Below are 16651 nucleotides of genomic sequence, written 5' to 3' on the forward strand. Positions count from 1 at the left end.
ACATGCTGGAGATTTCCTTCCATTCTCCTAGACATATGAAGGAACGTAGGAGACTTTTTCTTCACTTAGTACAGATTTGAACCTATGACTACTCTGACTCATATCCTCCTCATGTACTCTGAGTCTGGCTTCCATGATCTTAACTTCTTTTTGCCTTTTCAGACTTTTCAATTCATCTTCCATTTGATGGCGCTGTGCCTCCATTTCAGCTTCCATTTGATGTCGCTGTGCCTCAATTTCAGCTTCCATTTGATGGCGCTGTGCCTCCATTTCAGCTTCAATCTGATGGCATTGTGCATCCATTTCAGCTTCCATCTGATGGCGTTGTGCATCCTTTTCAGCTTGCTTTTCAGCCATCAGTTGACGCTGCACCTCGATGGCAGCTTCCATCTTGATTTCTGCTTTCTTCACAGCAAGTTGTTCAGCTAATTCCTTTCTTTTGGCTGAAGTAATTGAGGACTCTGATATGTGGGTGGCACTTTTGCTAGCGAAGGAAGTCACACTTGAGATTGTGGTTCCCCCTAAGGACCTAGCATAGTCTCTCATAAAAAGCTCGCTCATTCTACTTCTTGCTTTAACTTTATCATAGTTTGCTGCAGATGATAGTTCTCTCATGTGTTTTACTAAATCTTTAGTGACCGCAGTACTTGTGTCCATGTTCCTTACAATATCCTGGGAAGGTGTTGTAAACGACTGCAGGTTGACATATGCTGCCATAAGCTCTGATTGAGATTATTTTACCGTCTTTACCATATCACTCAAGTTCCCTTTTATACTTTCTTGCTTTAGCTTTTTACGAATGTCTTTAATGTATAATTTCCATTTATCATACATTCTGGTGAACTTTTTTCCTTAAAGTGCTACTTCTTGCTCCAAATTTTCCAGCATCTTTGGGGTCGGTTTTCTGGCATGTGATGAACGTCTTAGTTTATCTGTTTGGGCTATATTTGTTTGAGGCAAGACTAATGCTGCATCAGACTCTTCTACTTCAGACAGGTTCCCTTGCTCTTCCCCCTCTACTCTATCTATCTTTGTATCCTCTAACAGTGTCATGGTAATACAAGGCTCAGACATTTTACTTTAAATGCTATAAAAATCAATGCAAATATTAAGAGTCCTTTCACTTTAAATGCAATATTGACAAATGCAGATAGAGTCCGTGTAATACAAACTGTCCTTTGCCTTATTTTAAAGTCTTTATCTGAACACAAAAATGTCTCTTTATGTCAAAGCCTATATGCAATGATAAGTAATAAAAGGAAAGCTCTGACCTTTTTCTGAAGAGCAGGAACAAATGTCAATCTTACGGGAGACATGTCTTTTCTTGATATGATGCGATGCTTGCGCTGACTTGCGATGCTTTGTGATGACTTGCAATGCTCTGTGCAGACTTGCGATGCTTTGTGATGACTTGCGATGCGCTGGCTCGGGTATGCTGCTGCAGGCCTTGGGCCTAGTGGCGGGAAACTAGCTGACTGCAGTACGTGTTCTCTCCGTGGATAGCGGTGCAGGCACTCTAGCTCTGGACTTTGGCCTCCCACCATGCGTCTCTTTCTCTCTCTAGGAATCGCAGGAGGGTTGGCGCTCTTTCTCTGACTATTTTGCTTTTGCCGATCTGCCACTGTAAGAGTCGGCTGCAGTTTGACTAATGCACACATTCTATGGCTTATGGTAGCTCCACTGAGGTGTCCTTGCTTGCTCACTCAGGGAACAGTTGCTGCGCGGCGGTATATGCTGACACTCCGCTGCTCTAATGCGCTCTTTACTGTGCAAGTTGAAGAGCGCTATCGCTTCGCCCTCTGAGGGCTATAGTTCCACTGTGGCAGGCACAGCACTATGAAGTGCCTTTTGCGCTGTGGCATTAGAAGAATTTTTTTATCTCTGACTTTTAGACTAACCAGACTGTCTATTACTCTGTAATTCCTCTAGCGCTGTTCTATTGAAACAGTAGGTTTAAAGAGCACAACAAATGCTTCAAATAACTTTTTTGTTAACTTCAACTTTTCTTCATATATAACACTGCCATCTCCGCAGCAGATAGTCTATGCGGAAACTTGCAATTAGATTTGTTTGGTAGAAATTGGTGGAACTATAAGTAAACACATATACAGTACAGACCAAAAGTTTGGACATATATATATATATATATATATATATATATATATATTATCCAAATAAATGTAATGCACCACTTGGCTTGATAATGGCTCTGTGACAGAGCTGAAATGTTGCCTGTATCAACATGTGTTGAATAAATTGTGTATTTTTTCACTTTTTATCTAAGGAGTGCTACGTTACATTTATTTGGATTGTGTTTGGACCCCAGGACCCAGGGGAAAACGCTGGCACCTGAATCATTTGCATCACTTGAAGTGAGGAGTGCTGCCCTGCCATCTTTTGGATATACAGTACAGAACAAAAGTTTGGACACACCTTCTCATTCAAAGAGATTTCTTTATTTTCATGACTATGAAGGCATCAAAACTATGAATTAACACATGTGGAATTATATACATAACAAACAAGTGTGAAACAACTGAAAATATGTCATATTATAGGTTCTTCAAAGTAGCCACCTTTTGCTTTGCACATTCTTGGCATTCTCTTGATGAGCTTCAAGAGGTAGTCACCTGAAATGGTCTTCCAACAGTCTTGAAGGAGTTCCCAGAGATGCTTAGCACTTGTTGGCCCTTTTGCCTTCACTCTGCGGTCCAGCTCACCCCAAACCATCTCGATTGGGTTCAGGTCCGGTGACTGTGGAGGCCAGGTCATCTGGTGCAACACCCCATCACTCTCCTTCATGGTCAAATAGCCCTTACTTTCAAAGTTTTCCCAATTTTTCGGCTGACTGACTGACCTTCATTTCTTAAAGTAATGATGGCCACTCATTTTTCTTTACTTAGCTGCTTTTTTCTTGCCATAATACAAATTCTAACAGTCTATTCAGTAGGACTACAAAGAAAAAATATGGGGGGTTGAGTCAGCACAACCCGTATGTGGTGCACATCACTATGGCGAAATACATATACAAACGGAAAATGCAAATGTGATCGCACTCTACATCCAGCACTCTGCCCTGCCTCCCTGCTGGATGAGACATTGGTGTACATTTTGGCCAAAGCGTAATAAGCCACTCACCACGTCAAGGTTGCCTCATTTGAGTGGTCCCTAACACTAGTTCCTACCTCTTTATGGGCCATGACAGCCACACAAAGTCCAGGGAATGCAGGTCAGCATGCAAGCCAAGCACACTCTGCTTTTAACCCCATCCGGTGCCATTACAGCTTTCATCGGATCCAGGGATGCAAGTACCAACATGCATGCTGAGCCCACCATATACTTCTCCTGGAGCCAAATGGCTACTGGTAGGTTCTATATAAGCAGACTCAGTTTTATACTGACTTTAAAACCAGCCTCCAGGACAGATTGACTGGTCAGGTGTGCATGACTCAAAGGAGATCGCCACGCCTCCAATATATACTACAAAGAAAAAATGTGGGGTGTTGAGTCAGCACAACCCGTATGTGGTGCACATCACTATGGCGAAATACATATACAAACGGAAAATGCAAATGTGATCGCACTCTACATCCAGCACTCTGCCCTGCCTCCATGCTGGATGAGACATTGGTGTACATTTTGGCCAAAGCGTAATAAGCCACTCACCACGTCAAGGTTGCCTCATTTGAGTGGTCCCTAACACTAGTTCCTACCTGGTTATGGACCATGACAGCCACACAAAGTCCAGGGAATGCAGGTCAGCATGCAAGCCAAGCACACTCTGCTTTTAACCCCGTCCGGTGCCATTACAGCTTTCATCGGATCCAGGGATGCAAGTACCAACATGCATGCTGAGCCCACCATATACTTCTCCTGGAGCCAAATGGCTACTGATAGGTTCTATATAAGCAGACTCAGTATTATACTGACTTTAAAACCAGCCTCCAGGACAGATTGACTGGTCAGGTGTGCATGACTCAAAGGAGATGGCCAAGCCTCCAATATATACTACAAAGAAAAAATGTGGGGGGTTGAGTCAGCACAACCCGTATGTGGTGCACATCACTATGGCGAAATACATATACAAACGGAAAATGCAAATGTGATCGCACTCTACATCCAGCACTCTGCCCTGCCTCCATGCTGGATGAGACATTGGTGTACATTTTGGCCAAAGCGTAATAAGCCACTCACCACGTCAAGGTTGCCTCATTTGAGTGGTCCCTAACATTAGTTCCTACCTGTTTATGGGCCATGACAGCCACACAAAGTCCAGGGAATGCAGGTCAGCATGCAAGCCAAGCACACTCTGCTTTTAACCCTGTCCGGTGCCATTACAGCTTTCATCGGATCCAGGGATGCAAGTACCAACATGCATGCTGAGCCCACCATATACTTCTCCTGGAGCCAAATGGCTACTGGTAGGTTCTATATAAACAGACTCAGTTTTATACTGACTTTAAAACCAGCCTCCAGGACAGATTGACTGGTCAGGTGTGCATGACTCAAAGGAGATCGCCACGCCTCCAATATATACTACAAATAAAAAATAAAAAATGTGGGGGGTTGAGTCAGCACAACCCGTATGTGGTGCACATGACTATGGCGAAATACATATACAAACGAAAAATGCAAATGTGATCGCACTCTACATCCAGCACTCTGCCCTGCCTCCATGCTGGATGAGAAATTGGTGTACATTTTGGCCAAAGCGTAATAAGCCATTCACCACGTCAAGGTTGCCTCATTTGAGTGGTCCCTAACACTAGTTCCTACCTGTTTATGGGCCATGACAGCCACACAAAGTCCAGGGAATGCAGGTCAGCATGCAAGCCAAGCACACTCTGCTTTTAACCCCGTCCGGTGCCATTACAGCTTTAATCGGATCCAGGGATGCAAGTACCAACATGCATGCTCAGCCCACCATATACTTCTCCTGGAGCCAAATGGCTACTGGTAGGTTCTATATAAGCAGACTCAGTTTTATACTGACTTTAAAACCAGCCTCCAGGACAGATTGACTGGTCAGGTGTGCATGACTCAAAGGAGATCGCCACGCCTCCAATATATACTACAAAGAAAAAATGTGGGGGGTTGAGTCAGCACAACCCGTATGTGGTGCACATCACTATGGCAAAATACATATACAAACAGAAAATGCAAATGTGATCGCACTCTACATCCAGCACTCTGCCCTGCCTCCATGCTGGATGAGACATTGGTGTACATTTTGGCCAAAGCGTAATAAGCCACTCACCACGTCAAGGTTGCCTCATTTGAGTGGTCCCTAACACTAGTTCCTACCTGTTTATGGGCCATGACAGCCACACAAAGTCCAGGGAATGCAGGTCAGCATGCAAGCCAAGCACACTCTGCTTTTAACCCCGTCTGGTGCCATTACAGCTTTTATCGGATCCAGGGATGCAAGTACCAACATGCATGCTGAGCCCACCATATACTTCTCCTGGAGCCAAATGGCTACTGGTAGGTTCTATATAAGCAGACTCAGTTTCCGTTTGTATATGTATTTTGCCATAGTGATGTGCACCACATACGGGTTGTGCTGACTCAACTGATGTGAAAGTAACCGTACTACCCCTCAATGTGGATTTGCTCCACAAGGGGGACCAGGAGAAGGAGGGGACTCCTGTTGTGCTGGCTGGCTGCCACCTTTGCTTGCCCATGGGATGGGGTGATACCGCCTTATGCGGTTTAATAGAGCTGTGAAGCCTACGTTTGTGCTTGACTGCCTATGTCTTATTTTGTTCTTGCAGAGCTTGCACAAGGCAATGCTTTTGTGTTTCAACAGAGTGCAGAAAAACTGCCAGACAAGAGATACTCACGCAGAGCTAGATACAGCAAAGCTTGGCTTAGCTCTGGCACTTTTTGGGCCTAACAAACCCACAGTGTCAGCGGTAGCACCAGATCGTGAAGCAGACATGGACCTGGCTGTTCTTTCTGAGGTACGTTGCCTCTGCTCTTTATTGTTGCTGCTGCCATCAGCCTCCTCTCCTGATGTGGCCCCCAGGTCCTGTCCAGCACACAGTCACCACTTGAGTCCTATCAGACTGAGATATCAGGGTGGGTTCTTTTGGCCCCTGTCCCCAGGCTCTGCATTTACCCCAAACTGCCCTCAACGCCAATACCATGGCTGCGAGTGCCATTTCTACCAGCACCAACACAGCTATCCATATGACTGCCCTCACGCAATTGTTAACAACGAGAATCTCTTGACTATGTGCTGTAGGGCATTGTGGGGATTTCTTGCCACTTGGTAGGATAAAGGAAGGTGCCCCACTTGAAAGAGGCAGTGAAGATTGCTCCACTGAAAGTCTTCTATTGGGCTGCAAGGAGAAGGTGCAGAAGGAATACTTTGACCCCTGGCTCCTGTTGGGTATATAAAGCAAATGCTTTAAATAAAAGAAAGGATCAAAGGAAAAATTTCAAAGGGAATTGATCCTAGAGGTTGGACATATAAAACACCTAAAAAGAGATCGTCGTTAATTTAATTATATTGTGCAATCAATAAAATAAGGTACAAGCGTCTATGCAAAAATATAAATAATTTATTATACAATAACTCAGAATACAATCAAAGCTTAATCAATAGAAAAACTCAATAACATGCAATAACACACAGTGATATGCAGTACCCAAAATTTGCCACTAGATGGCTCTAACACGACTACCCGCATTCCATATCACCTCTCAAACATAAAAATGTAATACAAGCGTCCCGACTACAATTATGAGATAAACACAATAGGGATAAGGACAGATACGAACCCTTGCTCTGCTCAAACTATGACCAATCTCAGTTATAGGGTAGTATTGCTATACAACTTATAAATTAACAGGCAAGATATTGGCTATGAAATAAATATTCCAATCAGAGATTCTCTCTGATATCAATATTAAATCTTTTATTCAGTAATATGCATCTTTATTGAATAGTGATAATATTGATGTAGAACATCTAACATTACACATCCGCAATAAAGCTGGGATTTTCCTAAATATCAAGACAATTATTTTAATCAATACTACACATAATAAAGTTATACGTTACCTGAGAGTGCAGTTGATATGCAGAGTCTAAGGGAAGTCAGCTATCAAGTCCATTCTGATCATTGGGATTTTTCTCCTGGAGTCTTTCTTTCTTTCTTTCCTTTCTTTCTTTCTTTCTTTCTTTCTTTTCTTTCTTTCTTTCTTTCTTTTCTTTCTTTCTTTCTTTCTTTCTTTCTTTCTTTCTTTCTTTCCTTTCTTTCTTTCTTTCTTTCCTTTCTGTCCTTTCTTTCTTTCCTTTCTTTCTTTCTTTCTTTCCTTTCTTTCCTTTCTTTCTTTCCTTTCTTTCTTTCTTTCTTTCCTTTCTTTCTTTCCTTTCTTTCTTTCTTTCCTTTCTTTCTTTCTTTCTTTCCTTTCTTTCTTTCTTTCTTTCTTTCTTTCTTTCCTTTCTTTCTTTCTTTCTTTCTTTCCTTTCTTTCCTTTCTTTCCTTTCTTTCTTTCTTTCTTTCTTTCTTTCCTTTCTTTCTTTCCTTTCTTTCTTTCTTTCTTTCTTTCCTTTCTTTCTTTCCTTTCTTTCTTTCTTTCTTTCTTTCCTTTCTTTCTTTCTCCAGTGTTTTCTGTTGCTCCCTGTTGTTCTCTTTTCTCATGTGTGTGTGGTTTATGATCACAAATGAATCAGTTAGACACACCTTCTTAACTTGGAGTTTTCCAATCATTGTCGGTTAGGCGTGTACATATGATAATGACTGTGATGTCACTGTATCACCCAGAATGCATTTCAGCTGTTGGTGCAATGTTACCTATTCATACCTAGGTGGCTTGCATAAGCTACTAGCATCATCACTATTAAGGGTTAACTGTCCAGGTCTGATTTCTCTTACATTCTATACACATAATATATATATAGACTTTGTGGTACCATTTAAACTTTTCCCATACTCTCAAATTTATGTACCGATAAGAATATAATGGACCTTGTACTCTCACAGACATTTGTGTCTCCTCTGTTACTCCAACGGTTGATTGATTGTTAGTTAGAATAACACTCTTAGTAACAACATTTTACACTTAAAATATTTCTCACCATGCTTTAGGAGTATATGCATTCCGAGTGAGAAATATATAACATAACAGATGCCTTGACGTCCTTCATAATATTCAACAACACAGTACAATACATATGTCCTATTGATTATCTTATACTAAAACTTAATGTTCATTATATATATACATATACATCACAGATTTTCTGCTTCATCAATAGACATTAAACCGTAGGGATAATTAGCACCAGATGCGTCTAGAAAATATCCTTATCTCAGTCATAAATCTATAAGGAGACAAGAATGACTCAGACTGGTACATCTACAGAGAAGAAATTACATGAACTGTGTCCTCTCCATGAACCTATTTTGGCCTACTTTAAAATACATACGAAATGGTGAATATAACACAATATGGCTTATTATATATCAAATCCACTATAATTAGGATATTTATATATAAATGTTATATACCTATGAAAAGCACAACAAATCCCCCTTCATTACAATCTAATCCAATGAAATAAAATTGGATTATATTGAAATGTCAAAAGAGCTTTTCATATGGGTTCCTTTATGAATATAAGTTTTTGTTTAAATTGTTCGTTATTCTCATGAAGATTTATTGAGTGGGTCAATAACTTTGAATGTAAGTTGATCGTGACGATAGTGTCCTCCACAATGGAATATAAGTCCGATAGATGTTGCTTCTGATTTTTCATCTCTGCATGAATAGTCATCAGGTTCCTTTTTAGCGAACCGTTCTCAAGTTTCAACGTCTTAATAGAGATGGAATTAGCAGCTGATACACCGGTGGAAACGACAGAGCCTACTACGCCAAAGATTATGGCAGCTGCAATCACAGAAATGAACCGATTTGGTCGTTGACTCGTGGAAAACTGTTCCCTAGTCAGAGTTTTCTTGTCTGTTCGAGGATCTGTGTGATCCGTTCTTGGGAATAACCGACGTGTATTTGATACCACATCTTTATCGCTGGAGACTGAATCTCGGAAACGTTCAACTGTCTTTCAACAGAGATGCATGGATCCAAACTGACGTAGATCTTCTGGGTTTGAATCCTCTTATTTGTCAAGATGAATCCCGTGGTATTCTGCAGCATGATACCAGATGAAGGGCCTGGTACAGCGATCTGGTCAGCGTGGAACTCCTTCCCCAAAATTAGGATGATATAGATAACTGCAACAATCCTTGATGCCATCTTGCGCCTATAATATATTATATGACAAATATAAGCACATACATCTTTCCACTTTTCTTTTTATCAACCCTACATAAAAAAAATCATACTACCATACATCTTCGATTTGGCATAGTTTTCTTTCTTTAACAGAGCAAGTTCTTGGTTCAGAAGTGAGTCAATAGATAATTAATTACAGAGGAAAATACATGAGGATAGTTTAGTACACTCTTTTGTTTATATGATACCGATCCTGAGTTTCCATCTTTAGCTGGAACCTTGATATCTCTTTACTCCTCATCATCCAATAATCCTTCCATTTTGCGAAGTTGTGACCTAGGAAATTGACTTTGGTACAACACCATTGAGCCTTCTGCAAAGAAAGTTTCACACCAGCTTTCCTCAGTTGGGTTAGTTCATGCCTCAGTTCCGCAATGTGTTCCTCAAAAGTCGTACTTTTGATAAGGACGTCATCCACATAGGATAAAGTACCTCGTTCAGTGGCATCAGGCATTGCCTTATGCATGAACACAGCAAACTCATGGCCTGCATTAATGTACCCGAAAAGCAATCGGGTCCAGGCATATTGCTGCTTCCCAAATGTGAAGGCCAATTAGTATTGATTCTTCTCGTCCACCACAGTCAAGAGCAGTGAAAATTTTGGACCCCTGTATTTGCGCCAAACACTGACCAATATACGCACAGGTCATCTGGACATATATACCCGTTTATTCAACTGCCTTAGGTCCGAACAGAGGCAAAATTGACCATTTGGTTTGAGAATCCCAAGTATAGGATGGTTGAACGAGCTGTGCACCAGACAGATGATTCCCCGCCTTTCCAAGTTCTTGACGATTTCCGAAAGCGACTCGTAAGCTGCCAGCGGAAGTCGGTACTGTTTGACATATATAGTGGGTGCATTGGGATCCGTCTGGATTCTTGCAACGTGTAGGTCAGTTTTCCCAGAGTCATATGAGTCCTTAGCAAACATGTCCTGGAATTCTGCGAAGAGCCCCTTTCGATGCTGTTGATGCTACGACTCATCGGAGCGTATGTCAGCTATAGAGATTTGCTCTTCCACCCATTCCTGAATTTCTGGAAAGATTTCAGGTTGACTTAACTCGTAAGCTTCTTCAAGCTCACTAGTTAATCATTTTGAGTATCGCGTACCTTCTCTTTTCCCTGTTGGCATGACTCCTTCTTATCGATCTCATGGTTAAAAACCAAAGATGATTCTTCAATGTGGCATGTACCTTCTTTAGGACTGAAAGCATAAACAGAGGGAATATTAAATAACCCCTCAAGTGTTGAGGAAAAATGTTGTTCCACTACTTGCTCTTCTGTCAAGTATTCATCAGGAATAAGTCCAATGACATCATTCTGGAATCCAAAAGTGTAATACTCCGAATCCATACCTAGACCAATTATGGTATTTTTTTGTAAGGATATGCTATGGGGAGCCATATTATGAATCACCATATGCAATGGATTCTGATGGATGTTTACCATAGGAGTGGGCTTTACCTTCAGGCCGAGTTGCTGTATCCGGTTAGACAAACAGATCAAAGCATCTGCATTCTTCAATTTTTGTCCCTTCTTTACTTGAATGGGAAGAAGAAATGGCTTGCACCCTTCAGGGATTTTAACCTCATCAGCAACCATAATACTTACGGCATAGGGCATCTGTTGTCCCCATCTCAAGGCTTGCTCTTCATTCTGGAACCCCTCCGGGTCTCCAGGTAATCTGGACCATAGAGTATTGTTGACCAGATCAATCTGCATGGCAAATCGGTGTAGAAGGTAATTGCCTATGTACATCTGCTACCGTGGTTCATTCAATACGATGAATAAATGTTCCGTAGTCTTATCTCCTATGGAAATATACAATAGACCTCTTGCAATCATATTATGACTCTGAGAATCCCCGTCCAGATCATGAATCTATTGGTCCTGTGGAGAGGAACCTTTTATCACTTTAGGGCTGGCGACCTGTTTTAAGAGACCTAGGCTTATATAACTGGCTTCAGATTTTAGATCCAACTTGGCATATTTCACACGGGCTATATTGTTCACCTGTATGGGAATCAATAAGTTATCACTGACCTTCTCAATCTGTACCATGGATTGAGTATGCTTGGTCAGGTCCGCAACTTCATAATTTCCCCCTTTAAGAGAAATAGTTAATACATCCCCATTCAAGGTTAACTTTTTAATTCTGTCTTTCTGGATGGTCATGGTATGAGCGGTACCATTGACAGCTTCACCAGGCTTACCATTTTTCAGGCATCTGGCATCCGGTTGTTCCTAAAATGAACTTCAACAGAGTTAAGCCTTTCTTCAATCACATGACAACTATGTTGGGGTTGTGCATTGCAAGAGTACTCATAGGCAATAGGTGCCTTTACCTGAGTCCAAATTGCTTCATTGATGAAATCTACTATGGAACTCAATCTTTTCAGGAGGTCGATTCCTATGATCAGCCGATCATAGGGAAGGTCCACAATGAGTCTGGGATGTCTAATTACTTTCTTGCCAATTAAAAATTTTAGCCATGCTGTACATCTTACCTGCAAAGCGTCTCCGCCTACACGTATGAAAGAGCCATCAAACGATTTCAATTTCGGCCTCTTTGCTGTCACATCCATAACCTGTTGGAAATAACTATATGGCAATATATGACAATATAGCGGCTTGCGATCCCGTGTCAAGTTAACCCCTAGTTGGCCCAAGAAGTTCATCTTGGAGATAAGAATCAGCAAAATATTGGCCTTCAACCTGAAACAAATCACATAAGTAAATTAGGATGTTCACTCATCTGGCGCTTTTTGAGGATTTGATCCTTTTGCAGCGATGCGACTTCTGGAGAAACCCGGACATTCTTATTGCACGCAGTAGCAGCCCCCACTTTTGGGGAAAACTGGATTATATCACAGATGGCAGCTCACAGATTGACGCTAAGATGAAGGAATCATTCATTGGAGAAGACACAAATTTACATGGTTAGACTGCAAGATATACAACACGTTAGACACCTCCTCTTTGGCCTCAATTTTAGGGTCAAAAACGCTGCAAGGCAATATAGGATTAGGAATCACATTAGATTCTTCTACAACCAGCTCGGTAGCCTGGGCTCTGACCCCGCCCTGCCTGCTTTATAGGGCTGAGCTGGGAATTGCAGCTGCCCCTAAAAAAGGCTCAGGTTGTTTTTTGATGAACACCTGGGACATCTTATTAACTATTTCAGTTAATTTAGCCACTTGATCTGCCAACTAATCAAACCGATCATTTTATTTGTGCACAGTTTGGTTTAGTGGTGTACCCTTACTAGAGGTGGGTGACCGACTTCTAGGTGAAGTAGAGGGTTCAGGCCTACATTCCTTCTGTTGTCTGGGCCTGTTATTCCAGCGCCTGTATCCCGGGGGACCCCCATTGTAATATTGGGAACGGTAATTAAACCTCTTATCACCATTATCCCCCTCTGACCCATTGGCGCTATGAGGTTTTGTTTGCTTGGGTCCTACCTGTTGTCTCTGGGTTCGTTGGAAAGGTACTGTAGACGAAGGGTACCTGCGTGGCTGCGTTTCAAATCCCAAGTTAGGGTTTATTTTATCTTATGCTACGTTTTGTTCTGGGGACCTGATGTATCTTCTCTCACCCGTAGCATGGCACTCACTGATGTTATAAAGTGAAGTGGCAGCCGTCACCAATCTGTCCAAGGGAGCTTTAAGATCAAGATCTCTAGCTAGGCTAAATTTAATTTGCATAGGCATTGCATCATAAAACAGTTGTTTGAATTCCCCAGATTCCCAATTTGGGGACCTGTACGCTAACCCATAGGCATTTTTAAGCATCGAGAGGAATTCCCGGGGACTTTGATTGGGTCTACATGTGAGTTTATAAATATCACATTTTAAAGCAGTAATTGTCCGGCACAAATAATTAATAATTTAACTCTCAGCAGTGCCTCCAATTTATGTCGGGGATATAAAGCAAATGCTTTATATAAAAGAAAGGATTAAAGGAAAAATTTCAAAGGGAATTGATCCTAGAGGTGGACATATAAAACAACTCAAAAAGAGATAGGTACAAGCATCTATGCAAAAATATAAATAATCTATTGTACAATAACTCAGAATACAATCAAAGCTTAATCAATAGAAAAACTCAATAACATGCAATAACACACAGTGATATGCAATACCCAAAATTCGCCAATAGATGGCTCTAACATGACTGCCCGCGTTTCATATCACCTCTCAAACATTAATGTGTAATACAAGGGTCCCGACGACAATTATGAGATATACACAATAGTGATAAGGACAAATACGAACCCTTACTCTGCTCAAACTATGACCAATCTCGGATATCGGGTAGTATTGCTATACAACTTATAAATTATAAGGCCAGATATTGGCTATGGAATGAATATTCCAATCAGAGATTCTCTCTGATATCAATATTAAATATTTTATTCAGTAATATGCATATTTACTGAATAGTGATAATATTGATGTAATACATCTAACATTACACATCCGAAATAAAGCAGAGATTTTCCTAAATATCAAGCCAATTAATTCAATCAATACTACATATAATAAAGTTATACGTTACCCGAGAGTGCAGTTGATATGCAGAGTCTAAGGGAAGTCAGCTCTCAAGTCCGTTCTGATCATTAGGATTTTTCTCCTGGGGTCTCTTCTTTCTTTATTTGTTTCTCTGTGTTTCCTGTGTTTTCTGTTGCTCCCTGTTGTTCTGTTTTCTCATGTGTGTGTGGTTTATGATCACAAACTTATCAGTTAGACACACTTTTCTAACTTGGAGCTTTCCAATCATTGTCGGTTAGGCGTGTACAGTCGTGGCCAAAAGTTTTGAGAATGACACAAATATTAGTTTTTACAAAGTTTGCTGCTAAACTGCTTTTAGATCTTTGTTTCAGTTGTTTCTGTGATGTAGTGAAATATAATTACACGCATTTCATACGTTTCAAAGGCTTTTATCGACAATTACATGACATTTATGCAAAGAGTCAGTATTTGCAGTGTTGGCCCTTCTTTTTCAGGACCTCTGCAATTCGACTGGGCATGCTCTCAATCAACTTCTGGGCCAATTCCTGACTGATAGCAACCCATTCTTTCATAATCACTTCTTGGAGTTTGTCAGAATTAGTGGGTTTTTGTTTGTCCACCCGCCTCTTGAGGATTGACCACAAGTTCTCAATGGGATTAAGATTTGGGGTGTTTCCAGGCCATGGACCCAAAATGTCAACGTTTTGGTCCCCGAGCCACTTAGTTATCACTTTTGCCTTATGGCACGGTGCTCCATCGTGCTGGAAAATGCATTGTTCTTCACCAAACTGTTGTTGGATTGTTGGAATAAGTTGCTGTTGGAGGGTGTTTTGGTACCATTCTTTATTCATGGCTGTGTTTTTGGGCAGTCCATTCACTATACTTTCTGCAGAAGATCAATCTGTCCCTGATGTTTTTTTTGGAGAGAAGTGGCTTCTTTGCTGCCCTTCTTGACACCAGGCCATCTTCCAAAAGTCTTCGCCTCACTGTGCGTGCAGATGCGCTCACACCTGCCTGCTGCCATTCCTGAGCAAGCTCTGCACTGGTGGCAATCCGATCCCGCAGCTGAATCGTCTTTAGGAGACGATCCTGGCGCTTGCTGGACTTTCTTGGACGCCCTGAAGCCTTCTTAACAAGAATTGAACCTCTTTCCTTGAAGTTCTTGATGATCCTATAAATTGTTGATTGAGGTGCAATCTTAGTAGCCACAATATCCTTGCCTGTGAAGCCATTTTTATGCAACGCAATGATGGCTGCACGCGTTTCTTTGCAGGTCACCATGGTTAAAAATGGAAGAACAATGATTTCAAGCATCACCCTCCTTTTAACATGTCAAGTCTGCCATTTTAACCCAATCAGCCTGACATAATGATCTCCAGCCTTGTGCTCGTCAACATTCTCACCTGAGTTAACAAGACGATTACTAAAATGATCTCAGCAATGAAATGCAGTTGAAAGTTTTTTGGGGGATTAAATTAATTTACATGGCAAAGAAGGACTATGCAATTCATCTGATCACTCTTCATAACATTCTGGAGTATATGCAAATTTCTATTATAAAAACTTAAGCAGCAACTTTTCCAATTTCCAATATTTATGTAATTCTCAAAACTTTTGGCCACGACTGTACATATGATAATGACTGTGATGTCACTGTATCACCCAGAATGCATTTCAGCTGTTGGTGCAATGTTACCTATTCATATCTAGGTGGCACTATTGCATAAGCTACTAGAATCATCACGTTTAAGTGTTAACTGTCCAGGTCTGATTTCTCTTACATTCTATACACATAATATATGGAATCCTAAATCAGAGCTAAGGGATTATCTTTGACACATAAACCAATTAAGGCATAGACTTTTTCATACCATTTAGATTTTTCCCATACTCTCAAATTTATGTACCGATAAGAATATAATGGACCTTGTACTCTCACAGACATTTGTGTCTCTTCTGTTATTCCAATGGTTGATTGATTGTTAGTTAAAATAACACTCTTACTAACAAATTTTACACTTAAAATATTTCTCACCATGCTTTAGGAGTGTATGCATTCCTAGTGAGAAATTTACAAATGCATTGATGTCCTTCATAATATTCAACAACACAGTACAATACATATGTCCTATTGATTATCTTATAATAAAACTTAATGTTCATTATATATACATATACATCACAGATTTTCTGCTTCATCAATAGACATTAAACCGTAGGGATAATTAGCACCAGATGCGTCTAGAAAATATCCTTATCTCAGTCATAATTCTATAAGGAGACAAGAATGACTCAGACTGGTACATCTACAGAGAAGAAATTACATGAACTGTGTCCTCTCCATGAACCTATTTTGGCCTACTTTAAAATACATACGAAATGGTGAATATAACACAATATGGCCTATTATATATCAAATCCACTATAATTAGGATATTTATATATAAATGTTATATACCTATGAAAAGCACAACACTCCACAGTATGGTGTCAGACTCAGAGGTCACTTCCATGTCATCCTGCTGCAGCTGAGAGCAGGATTGAGCCATCCAACCCACAATCTCATCCTCTTTCTCCTCAACGATAATGTTGTGTCTTTCCAAATCCAGGGAAAACTGCGGCCTACAACTACTACTTCTGGACAGATAGCTGGTGCTTCTACTACCCACAGTCTGGCTCTGGGTCTTTCATTTGGAACCCTTCCGTATCCCTGACATTTTTGGACCTAAATGAACACATTCACACATTATAACGGTTTGCAGATCTGGTTTAAAGAAACTTAACCCTTTCATGACCAAAGGTCATTGATGCCCCAGTGTCCAGGTCAAAATTTA

This window comes from Bufo bufo, chromosome 2 (genome assembly GCF_905171765.1).
Source record: "Bufo bufo chromosome 2, aBufBuf1.1, whole genome shotgun sequence".
Lineage (NCBI taxonomy): Eukaryota > Metazoa > Chordata > Amphibia > Anura > Bufonidae > Bufo > Bufo bufo.